The following is a 12776-nucleotide window of genomic DNA, read 5'->3' as shown; positions in this document are numbered from 1 at the left end:
TTGAGCTACCCAGGCACCCCCAAACTTTTAACACCTTAGCAATCTGATAAACAACAAAAAAAGAGATGCTTTGTTTAAATTTCTCACATTTGGATTTATTGTAATATAAAATATAAAAATATTATGTATTGAATCACTAATGACAAACCACTAAATACGAAACAAGTAAATAAAGCAGTACTGAAAAGGAATTTAGTTTAGAACTTTCTTTTTTCTTTTAAGATTTGTTTATCTGAGAGAGAGAGAGAGAGAGAGAGAATGTGCACAAGTCAGGGGAGGGGCAGAGGGAGAGGGAAAGAATATTCAAGCAGACTCTGTGCTGAGCATGGAGCCCTTTGTGTGGAGGGGGGCTGAATCTCACAACCCTGAGATCATGACTTGAGCCAAAACCAAGAGTTCAAAGTTTAACCAACTGAGCCAAGTTTTGGCTCAAGTCATGATCTTGACCTTGGTTTGTTTCCTAGTGTTTTTTTTTCTAGTTGAAAAAAAATACGTGAGTAGGAGAAAATAAGATCCAAGTAGAACAAGAAGACCTAATGAAAAGTGAGCTTATCCCATGGTCCAGACAGACCTCCAGTCTTGATATGCCTGCTAATAATTTCTGGTGTATCCTTCCAGTAAATTTCTATGCATACAACATATCAATTTTTTCATAAATGGAAACATATTCTGTACACTACTGGTGCCTTGATTTTTTTCAGCTAACATATTGTATGGATTATTCTAAATCTTCATATATGGGTGGACCTCATTTTTCTTAACAACTGTACAGTATCCTATGGTGGCCATGCCACAATCTATTTCACCTGTGCTCTGCTGAAGAGGACTGAGGTTGAATCCATGGTTTGGGTATGATATATCCACACAGCCCTTTACAGTACAAGTGCGAAATCTACTCCTGAAATGGAATGGCTGTGTCATAGGATTTTTGCATTTTTAATTTGGCTAGATATTCCAAAATCGCTTTCCAAAAAAGTTGTACCATTTCACACTCCCACCAACAGTATATGGAGAGGCTTTTCTTTATTCTATCAAAAGAAGCTCTTTAAAGATTAGCAATCCCACATGTACTACACAAAATAAAACTGTCCCAAGGAGGAAATAGATTTGTAAACAAAAGACCCAAATTACATAAATTAGAAATCCTCAAAGTAGTCAAATAAGGTCCATTGATATGAATCTTTCTTTGTGATGACTTTGTATGTCTCCATTTACTCTAAGATCTTTGTGAACCACCTCTGGCAATTTTACCCATAAATTACCATCTACGAAGGAGGTGACGGTTTCAACACCACTTAAGTGCTAATACTGAAACAACTTTCTAGCACATTCTCCCATTCTGAAGCTTGAGTTTATTCCCTTTCCCAAGTTATTACCAGGATAATTTTCCATTGCCCCCAAATAACCTCTGCCCTGAGCCACCATCTACACAAAGAGAAAGTGACCACATGCACTGCCTTTCATCATAATGCTGCCTTCAGGTTATATAGAACTTCTCCACCAAAACTCTTAACATATTTGTATATGTTATTTCATGTACCTCCACAACTTCTGACTGAGGTTGGGAAGGTGTGGTTGAAATCTGTGGAGATACATGCAGAAGTTATTTTGGCATCTTCTACAGCAGCCACAAAAACAAGATCCTGTGTCAAGGTCCCAGGATTAACAAGGTGGATCCAAGGAAACTAGGTAACAGGACTTAAATTCAGTAAGTGACATTGCTTATTTTAGTCTCTTCTGGGTTTCCTCAGAATCTGTCAGTGACCTTTAAAATGCAGGTCAGGACACTAAGATGCCAGACCCTCTTCCAGTGTGAGTCGTTAGCAGGTGATCCCATGCTCTGATCTGGCCACCTTAAATTTAGACACTGAGAGGATGGGTTCCCATGCTCAAATATGGCCATTTTAACCCTGCCTCCAGGTGATCTGGTACATGATTCCAGTGTGTTAAAGTAGGCTTTCCTAAGCATTTTCCGAGGCAAATTTACATTAGGATTCTTTAGCGGTCATAAAGGTCCATTCAAGTAGGGCAGCAGTTTGGCTGAGAAACACTACAGTTCTGAAAGGGACTACGTAACTCCTAGAGGGCCTTGTTTATTCAGGGGAGTGACATATACTGAGATACTTGATACTGGGTTCCAGGCAGTGACAAGAAGGTACCTGTTGCTGTTCTAAGCTCTCCAGTCCAGACACTGTCTCCAGTGCAGACATCATTTGTCTTGTGCAAGGCCTCCACTAGCCTACCTGGATGTCCTAGGGCTGAGCCTAACCAGAGCTGAGCCCAACTCAGAGTCCACTGTTGCCCCTGAGGCCACCATTCCCAAGTGCAACCAACCCTGTGGCCTTGGAGCCCCATTGAGTAGATTCTGAAGTTTTTGTACTGCTCAAGGCTCCCCAGCCCGAAACAGCATGACATCTTCAATACCAATCAAGGTAGAGCTAGAACATCCCCAGGCCTCCAGAAGAAGGTTGAGGGTAGGAAAAGGAAGGAGGAGGAAAGTTAACCTCTATTCCGTGCCTTAAGCAATGTGTAACATCCTTGGTGACAGGTACTAGTGTAGCCATTCTGCAAAAGGAGAACTTGAGGAACAGAGAGGTTAAATAATTTACCCAGAGTCACAAAGCACTTTAATGTCTATGTAGACATCTTTTGATTTGGCCTGCTTTGGATTCCTTCCCCCTTCTTAAGTAACAGTACCATCACTTCCAGGTTGAAATGGGACACCCCTACCACCAGCACCATCCCACTCAGGGGTATATATGTGACTTAGAATTGGCTAATCAGCAACCTCTCCAAGACCTTTGTTGTACCCCTTGAAAAGAAACTCTATCCTTCCTCTACCCATCCTTAGTACTAAGGATCTATGAGTCTAGAGCTACTGAGAAAGACTTCTTAGAGTGAGGCCAACAGAGAAATAGAGTGGAAAGAGATTTCCAATAACATCTTTTGGGTGCCTGGATATTGCTGTGCCTGAAAGCAAAACAACTCCCTGGATTTTTCAGTTATATGAGCCAACATAGCCTTTACTTATGCTATTTTGATGAATGTAGTAAGCTTGAACTTGAATCCAGGATTGTTGGACTCTAAAGCTAATGATTTTTACATGAAACAGAACACCTTCCCCACATACAGTCCTCACTGAGCTGGCATTTCCTAAGGCCATATTCACACTCTAGTTGCATGTTTCAGGTGGAGAACAAGTCCAGTGGAGTTCTGGACTTGAGGACATTTCTAGTATTGCCCCATTGAAAAAGTCACCCCTCTCGACAGATACACACACACACACACACATTCCTCTAGAGTTGATGGCTGAAAAAAGCTTCCCTTAGTATCTGATACCCAGTCATATTCTGGGGTCTTGGGCTGTGTTGCAACCCACCAAAGCTGTGGTGATATGGGCCCCTTAGAGGTGCCAGCCAAGATCTTTCCAATTGTACACATATGTAGGGACACTAGCATTCCTTAGGGGGTAGAGGGGCACCAGCAATTGTCACAGTGTTTCTGGGAAAACATTGCTGGAAGATTATCTCAGTATGGGATGCCATAAGAAAATGCCATAAGCTGGATGGCTTAAACAATGGAAATTTACTTTCTCACAGTTCTGGAGGCTGGAAGTCCTAGATCAGGATGCTGGCAAAGTAAGTTTCATCCTGAGGCTTCTTTTCTTGGCTTATAGATGGCCTCCATCTTGCTGTATGTCCACACGATCTTTTCTTGCATGTGCTAGACAGAGGGAGAGAGAGAGTGGGAGAGAGAGCAAGAGAGCATCTAATGGTGTTTCTTCTTTTAAGGATACTAATCCTGTTGGATCAGGGCCCTAACCTATTTCAAAATATGGTTATGTCGGGGTTAGGGCTTCAACATATGAATTTTGGTGGGGCGGCACATAAATATTCAGTCCATTACACAGATGCACTGGAAACCTTCATTGAGGAGATGTAAAGAAAATGTAGAACAGACTATCCAGAAGAACTTGGAGGCAGTTGGTGTTCTTTCTCAGAGCCTAGGCTTAGGCACTTTGCAGTGATCAGGATAGATGTCTTCTGAATCTATGCTTCTTTGTTGTCTCATTATAGGACAGAACTGGGATTCCTCTTTTGTTTTGGTGGCAATGTATGTCAAGGCTTCCTGGTTTCAAGATAAATCCACATGCTAAGGTTGTGGTATCCCAACTGGGAAAACTAAATTAGTTAACTGAAAATGAAAAATAGGAAAATTAAACCAGCAAGTTCTCCAAACATATTGGGCCAATTTAAAACCTAGGTTAACATTGATTTATTGTTTTAATAAGATTCCTGTGTAAGGAAAAATGACTGGTCTACAACATAAATAAGTGCGGGAATGTGTTTATTTGGCTGCAATATGCAGGAGCAACAGGGCAAATGACTCCTTAAGTTTCCTGCATTTTTTTTCCTTATCTTTAAAATCACTGGACCTTAAAGCATTATTTTTTACCTAAGATGAATGTCCCCAGAATAATGTTAAAGACAGTTAATATTCTGAGCTCTGTCTTCACCAAAAATGACCCACGGAGGGAGATCTCTGATGGGGGCCTGAGGAGGCACTGGTCCATGGTCCTCCAGCCAGGATGATGCTCAGAAGAGGACAAGGGGAGAGACAGCTGGACATTCTCCCTACCCCAGAACCAGCTCCACCTGAGGTCAGCCTGCAGCACGAAGCTGTCACTGAAGGGCTGAGGTTTTTAGGAGCCAGTGGGACCACTTTCTCCTCAATAAGTCAAGTGTATCTCAAGTCCAGAAAGCTTGTCCAGTTCCCTTTGGCCTCTCTGGCCAGCCATAATGCAGAACTATGGTCAAGCATTTGAGGCTCTCACACTGAACACTCTGGAGGAGGTAGTTATGTGAAGCTACGCTTCCGTCTGACAACAAGGCCAGGAAAAATGGCCCAAAGTCACAGCCAAGGCGCAGACATTGCATGGCTAACCTACCACCTCGAATATCACATGATCGTCCCTAACTCTGACAGCATGGAGGCCAGAGATGTGAGGGTCATTTCTGGGGCCTTGCAAAGAGGTACAGAGCCAAGTACCCAGAACCCTAGGCTCTCTGGAAATAACTTCTTAGGAGCAACAGCCTCTATGAAGAAGGCATAGAGTCTAAAATGAATTTACCTTTGTTTTTTTGTGTTTTATTTCTTGAGCTGAGTGGTGGATACAGGGATATATTTTATATTTTTCCCTGTCTCTTTTTTGAATGTCTTACATATTGTATACATTTAAGAAATAAAATTACATTACGAAAAGAAGACATCAAATTAGGACAGTCGGGATACTTTTGAAATTCAATCTGATTCATGAATTTGAGGGGGAACTGAAGAGTTATATGTGTATAAGAAGTCCAGATAAGATACTTTCCATCCAGGGTATACAAATTTAAGTCTTTTCTAAGGGCAAAAGAAATACAATCCATCAGCTATTGAGTCAAATCCTAAAATATTAGCAATAGACTCTTCTGCTCCTTGTTTGGACCCAATGGAACAGGAAAGCTACTACTTTTGTCTTTTTGCACATAGAATGGATTTAATCATTACAAAGCTTATTTTCATTCATATAGTTCTCACACACAGCCCCAGAAAGATGATGGCCTTTTGCATTTTTCACTCTGGAGGATGAAATCATGGACACATCACAGGAGGCTGAACACACTCTGGAAAGGGGCAGGAAGGCTAGAATTTGAAACAAAGACATTTTGTTCCACAAACCCTCACTCCCCACCAGAAAGGCTTTGCAATAGCACTTAGTAATCTGGTGTGTATCAGATGTTAGATAAAATTAATTGGGAACAGACATTTATCATTATTGATTTGTATTTGATGGGCATTTGTAACATGACATTATCAACAAACAGTAGAAGATAAAAAAGGCTGAGGAGTAATGGGGACTGGCAAGGTTTCATGAAAGGATGTAATCTTTATCATGAAGCACTTGCCCACATTAACAAGTCCATGAAATTGATTTCCATGGAAAATGCTTTAGAAGAAAACCCAAGGACATCTTTCAGAATTACTGAAACTGCTATCTCTTGGGGAATGTCTCTGCCTATGTACACATGTATGTGTTTTTAATTCAACTATTTCTCACTTTGGCTAATAAGGAGGTCTAAATAAAAAAGTTAAGGCCGAAAGGACTTGTTATATGCCATAAGCTCATATTTCAAATAAATTAAATGTGGCTCCATGCACTGCTCCATTAAAAGTACTGACTTCAATGCGATTAGGTTGATTAATGACATACCAGTTAATAAATGAAAATAAAGTGAATATTATTATATGAGAAGAGTTGATTTGGGCGGTGGGGGGGGGGCAGTTAAAATAATACAATGGACCTGTTTGATCAGTATATAGCCCAAATAACCCCCTGGAGAAATGTAGTGCTGACCTTCAGAAGTATTGTGTGATTGGGACACTTCAGTGGCTCAGTGATTGAGTGTCTGCCTTTGGCTCAGGTCGTGATCCCAGGGTCCTGAGATCAAGTCCGCATCAGGCTACTAGCAGGGAGCCTATTCACCCTCTGCCTATGTCTCTGCCTCTCTCTCTCTCTCTCTCTCTCTCTCTGTGTGTGTATGTGTCTCTCATAAATAAATAAATAAAATCTTTTAAAAAACAAAAAAACCCAAAAGAAACAAAACTATGGTGTTACAGATATGGTGGGAAGGAAGGGCACCAGCTCGGGAATCAGGTAGATTTGGGTGGAATTCGGATACACCCTTTACCAAATGGGTGACTTTGGGCACCAGGCTCCTCATCTGTAAGACAGGAGTAATAACTACTCACCCAGGTGGTGGTCGTGAGGGGGAATGAAGCCATGTATGCAAAACTCTGAGCCCAGAGGCTGGCACACATTAGGCATGGAACTCAGAGTTAATTTCCCTTGCCACCTCAGGAAAAGATGCTTGTATCTAGAAGCCTCATTGTTTCAGAAGAGAGTCTAGGTTTTAATTTGTTGTAACAGTGAGAGAAAATAAAGTAATGGGATTTTATCAATAGTTTCTCCCCATGGCTCTCAAACCCTTTATGAGCCACTTAGAGTTCTTGATTATAACTGTAGCAGCCAGCATGCAAAGGTGTAGCTTTTGCAGTTGTAAAATATCGAAATGTTTTCTTACCATTTGCTAAGTTATCACATCACTGAGTCCTGATGTGACCACCCAACCACCTTGGAACCCCTCATCCTCTTTGATCCAGCAACTAAAGGGTTGATGCTTACTCATTAGGGTGGGCAGGATCTTAAGAGTTCTGGCTAGCTGTCCATTTGAACACACTGGAATGTATGACCACACCCTACTGGTTTCTAAATATTTTAGAATCACTGTCTTTTGTAACTGGTTGTTTCTTCACACACCTCTTTGGTCCCTGACTTATTTGTGGGAGAGCAGAGAACTTGAAGTCACTCTCCCTTGGGGAGGTCCCTTGGGGAGGTCCCTTGGGTGGACCAGAGCTGGCTGTCCTGGCTGTAGTCTCGTCTACTTGGATAGTTTCCCCTCTTAGCCCCAGCTGCTCTGGGGTCACTTTTTCCTGCAAGGTCTGTAACATAAACCCAAAGGATATAACTGAAGTCCCAGCCTACAGGGTAGTTTTGTTTTGAAGGATTCTGAACCATGAAAGGAGGGATCTCAACAACGTGGTTTCCTGTGGGTGGGCCTGTTCTGAGGCGGCTGTCTACCTCCCTCCCCCAGGGCATATACATTCTTGGAAGGAGCTGAGAGGGCTGCTCCCAGACCCAGCCCAGGCAGACACAAAACTGGGCGGGTTAGGTCCCTGTTTCCCTCCAATGGATCCCTCATCTGTTAGTCACTCCCTCCTAGGGTGTTATTGTAAAGAAGCCCATGAATCTACATTCCCAACAAACACTGTCTTTATTCATTCCACTAACATTTACATACTTCATGCAGCAGCCTTTGTCCTTGCTGGTTTTTAAATATTATTAGATATTCTTGTGATTAATAAAACACAAACTTATCCAAAAGAGTACTAAACTCAGACGCTTTTGTTCACATGTTATTTTTGAATCAACGGATACTAAAAGTACTAAAAGCTACCATCATGTGGAAGGCTGTAACATTTGACATTAACAAGAGGTCCTCATCCCAGAAAAGTTGGACAGTATTGTAGCTCATTATGGGCATGAAAAGGAAGTACATAATTTCACGATTAGCATATTAGTTAAAGAGACAAAAGAATGCCAACTCACCCCTCTTCTGCATGGGAGGCCACCATTCCAGTCTGTGGGGGTGATCCTACTTCTCCATAACTGCAACGCAAAGAGGAAGTTTAGGGTAAATCCAGAGATTCACAGCCCTCGGGAAAGCATGCCCACATCTAAATAGGACTTTCACAAGCAAGAACATTGATGGCCGCTGAATACAAGTATGTCACCACCTCTGGGAGCATGAGATCTAGGGGGGCTAAAGGCCAATGCTATTCGATTTGCATCTTCTCCTCCCTCCCTCCTCAGCCTCTTGCCCTCCTGTTCTTTTCTCCTCTGGCTGGTCTTCAAAAAAGTGTTGGCAGGTGGCATCCAGCTGGGATGGCTGCCAGGTTTCTAGATGGAGGAGCTGTGCTGCAGCTGTGTTGGCAGGGTAAGGCCCAGAGGAGCCAGGGTAAACGAATTAAGTCCTGATTCTCCATGGTGAGCTACGGGACATTTCTAACGCACGGGGGCAGCTGCTGGCTGCCTCGCATCGGCTGGTACTGACATAGCGCTGCAAATAGAAACAGCAACAGCGATGGACAGGAAGAGAATCACCAGGCTAGAGCAATGCAGGCAGGGAGACACTTGGTCTTAAAACCCCAAGACAAATGCTTCTTTAGAAATTCTCAGTATTTGCTGATGTTATAATACACCTTCAACCAAGCTGCACTATTTTGAGCAAACATCCCATAATCTTTCTCATCTAATCTCCAATTGGCAATAATTTGAAGGAGTGGCCAGTTTCCAAGGGCAATATGCCAGGTCTCTACAGAATTCAATAAAAGGGCAACTGGCAAAGTGAAGGTGACAAATGTATGTAGTCTTCTGTGTCTCAGATCCAGAAAACATTACTCTTTCCTCAAGAAATCAGAAGAGTTGTGACTAAACAATGGAGTAGTAGAGGGTCCTCCAGACTAACCTTAGCCAATCTTTAAAACTTCCTCAGGAGTGAAGTTCTGACATAAAATATGAATATATTTAACAAAAATGCGGAAAATTGTTTATGCTTTGATATCATTGAGTAATGCCACCCCCTCACCACCAAAATGCCCACATCCCACTCCCTAGACCCTGTGCATGTGTTACCTTACACACCAAAGGGACTTTGCAGGTGTGATCAGGAACCTTCAGATGGGGAGATGGATCTGGATTATCTGGGCAGGACTGATGTAACCACAAGAGTGCTTCTAAGTGAAAGAGGGAGACAGAACAGCCAGTGTCAGTGGTGGGATATGAGAAGGACTGGACCGGTCCAGCTGGCTCTGAAGATGGAAGGTCATGAATGTAGGCAACTTCGAGAAACTAGAAAGGGCAAGGAGACAGATTCCTTCCCAGAGCACCACTGATATCTTGACTAAAGAATTCTATTTCTTTTAGGATTAAAGACAGTCTCTTTCATATAGAATAGGTCCTCTGGCAACATTTAGTTATGATAGCTTTCAAAAGATGTTATTTTTTTCTTAGATCTTCTCAACAGGGAGGTACATATCAAACCCTAATTACATTAGGTAATTGGTAAATGTGACACAAGGTATATTCGCAAAATCTAAGTCACACAAAAAGTAGATGGGCCCCTTGGTCTAATATGGGTCACTGCCATGAGAACTTAACTCCTGTGCCTTACTGATTTTGGAAATAAGCAACTGTCTAGATAAAACTCTCTTATTTTCCCACCCCTGGATTCTGAAATATATCAGAGATTCAGCCTTCAGAAATGGTTAGCACATCAGTAAAATCAATATCTCCGAGAATTCAAGATCTAGCATTTTACTGGCACAAAATGAAGGCATGAGATTTCTCCAAAGTTACAGCTTTTGCAAGAGGAAAAGGAATAAAGACACTTTTACTTGAATTGTTCAGGTTAAGCTACTATTTTCCCAGGTGCATTTCAATGGCCTTTTTTTGGGCCAGGTGTGCATTTTATGTGACGTGATCTCTAATTTCAAAAGGTTCAGAGTGAGGAAAAAAATACCTATCATTGGCCTCGTGTCAAAACATAACTCAGTCTGGTATATAACTGAAAAATATAAGCCAGGGTAAGATTGCATGAGAGTATGTTTTCCAAATTCTATCCCTACTGAAATTTCTTTGCAAGTCAATTGTGGATCAGCTGCAAGTAATCCCAGGCGCCCAAAGGCATGATGTCGGGGGAATCACAATAAACTGGAATTGATAGGGGTCAGGACCAGAGGGATGATCCAGCTACAGCACTGGCCTCTCAGGAAGAGGACCAGGACCAGAGGTAATGAGTTGGGAACACGGGAAGCTTGGGTCCCACGGAGATGGCATTACTATCCAAATCGTCTAACTGGTGGATGTTATCTCTGGATGGAGAGAATATTCCTTAGCACATGGATAATAGCAATGCCTTGTAAGCAGTAATGGAGTCTATGCGGATTGAAGCACAGCAGCTTCAAGCTGGGGTAGAAGGAGGTAGGCGTGTATATAAAAACAGTATGCAGCTCTGTAAAGAGAAAGGGGTAAGTAGATGGTCATGGAGCCAAAGTAGGGGGCTGGGGTTCATGTCAGCTCCAGGCCAAGGAGGAAAGAGAAGTTCATGAACCAGGACAACAGCCCCTTGCTACGTGGAACACATGCACAAAGAAAGTTACTTAAGAAAAAAAAAAGAAAAAAAGAAAGTTACTTAAGTAAACTGTGACTCCTCCAGCAGCAGCCACCAAGCTTAAGAACCTAATTCTAGGGATCCCTGGGTGGCGCAGCGGTTTGGCGCCTGCCTTTGGCCCAGGGAGCGATCCTGGAGACCCGGGATCGAATCCCACGTCGGGCTCCCGGTGCATGGAGCCTGCTTCTCCCTCTGCCTGTGTCTCTGCCTCTCTCTCTCTCACTGTGTGCCTATCATAAATAAATTTAAAAAAAAAAAAAAAAAAAAAAGAACCTAATTCTAAATTACATGTGCGCTCGATGTGGGATCCTGCCTAAACTCAGCTTGTTCTGAGTGGCTTAGGGACAGCCTCTGGTAGGACCTCCCCATTGGGAACCATCAGTCCCTGCAGCTGAGCAGAGCTGGTGGCAGGGTAAAAGGCATTTCCAACGATGTTGGCTTCATTCTTTACCCCCCCCCCTCCCCCGGCAAGAAGCTGCAAGAGTTTGAATTTCACATCCTTTCTCCAGTCTTAAGGCTGCTAGGTTCCCATCACCATCAACATTTCACTTCGCGATTCAATTAAGTGAGCCTGGAATCAAAAATGGAGACAGTTAAAAAAGTCCCCATAACATTTAACCCCCGGGTTTGGCCTTGCACGTGCTTGGCCCCAAAGTGGAGGCGGGCAGCTAATAAGAGATGGATCTGAGGAGATGGCCAAGGAAGGGAGGAAACAAAGTGAACATTTTGAACCAAATCAGAGCAAATGAATCAAAGCACAGGAGTCAGAAGGGGTCCACCGGAGAGGATGCACCATGTCTGTTCAGGGCTCCCTGAAGACTCCTAAAGAAAACCCGGCACCACAGAGAAGAAGACACGAGGCCATAAACATCCCAGCTCTTCCAAGCCTTGGAGGAGCCCTGGCACAGCGGAGCTCCCCAGGGACAGACAGGCTTCTGCAGACAGGCAGCAGGAGAGGCAGGCTGCGAGCAGGCCATCAGCTCTCCATGTTACCAGGCTGGGGAGAAGAGGTTTGGGTTCTCATGAGAGGTCTTTTAGGTTTCAGACCTGATATATTCCTGAACACAAAGGTGGCTAGTCGTACACTTGAATTTAAGGAGGTGGAATGTGCTGGAAAAGTCTGCTTGGGGATTTCTGCAGGAGCTCGGAGCTCTGTGTGGGATGTTGGAAGGAGGGGAGAAGAACATGTGCACAGAACCTGGCCTTCAGGGCTGGGGCGGCTGGTTAGCAATCTTCTTGTCAACCTCTGATTGCTGCTGTTTCTTAGATTCTCTTTTCTGTTCCTTCTCACCACCCCTACTATAGACCGGCTGGTGGTGGGGGTGGGGTAGGAGAAAGGCAGGGGGGGGAGTGCAGAGAAAACTCACTGATCCCACTGTTGACCACTTGCCTCTCCCTCAGGAAGATGCTGATCTTGAACTTCAAGGATAAACAGGGCCTGTGGCTCACACAAGACTTGGCCACTGAATTATTAGGTGACAGGCCAGATAATAGCTCCTTTCTTTTTTCCAGGTTCCCTATTGGCTTAGCTTACACTAGCCTGCCTGTCAGGCTAAAAGTCATATGGGGCTTTGTAAATAAAAATGCCAGTTATGAAAATACACACGGCAGTGGTCTCAGGTGGGGTCTGGAGAAAACAGAACCTAAGATGGAGATTGCATGCAGGTGATTTATGGAGAGGGGCGAGGTTGCCATCGGCGGAGGAGTGAGGGAGGTAGGATTGGCAGTGGAAGAAGCTCAGCTGCCATGCGTTCACAAAGTCGCTCTCCATTCCTCTCCCAGGGAGCCCCAAGGCCTGGCTGGCTCTGCAGAGTTGCCCTGAATCGGGGTGAGGGGACCAGATCTTCATCCTCCTGCATGGCCAGTCACTGAATGTGGGCTGCCTGAGAGGCGATCTGACCTTGGTCCAGGTGGCTCTCTTCATGGCTCTCTTCACAGCAAGTC

At 43.7% G+C, this 12776-nt stretch overlaps 1 long non-coding RNA gene across 2 annotated transcripts; it reads right to left on the bottom strand.

Annotated features, from left to right (window-relative positions):
• Nucleotides 1-216: 216 nt before the first annotated feature.
• LOC140639402 (uncharacterized) lies at nucleotides 217-12096 on the bottom strand. Of its 2 annotated transcripts, none has more exons than XR_012036136.1 (4): nucleotides 12031-12096; nucleotides 9296-9396; nucleotides 8210-8269; nucleotides 217-4194 (listed from the first exon to the last, which is right to left on the bottom strand). It is a non-coding gene; the product is annotated as an uncharacterized lncRNA (long non-coding RNA). The 2 variants fall into 2 exon arrangements; XR_012036135.1 differs by having other exon boundaries at nucleotides 9305-9396.
• Between the last annotated feature and the right edge of the window lie 680 nt (nucleotides 12097-12776).

This window comes from Canis lupus, chromosome 9 (genome assembly GCF_048164855.1).
Source record: "Canis lupus baileyi chromosome 9, mCanLup2.hap1, whole genome shotgun sequence".
NCBI classification, from domain to species: domain Eukaryota; kingdom Metazoa; phylum Chordata; class Mammalia; order Carnivora; family Canidae; genus Canis; species Canis lupus.
Note: the sequence above shows the minus strand (reverse complement) of the source record. Positions and strands in the feature narration are given on the sequence as shown.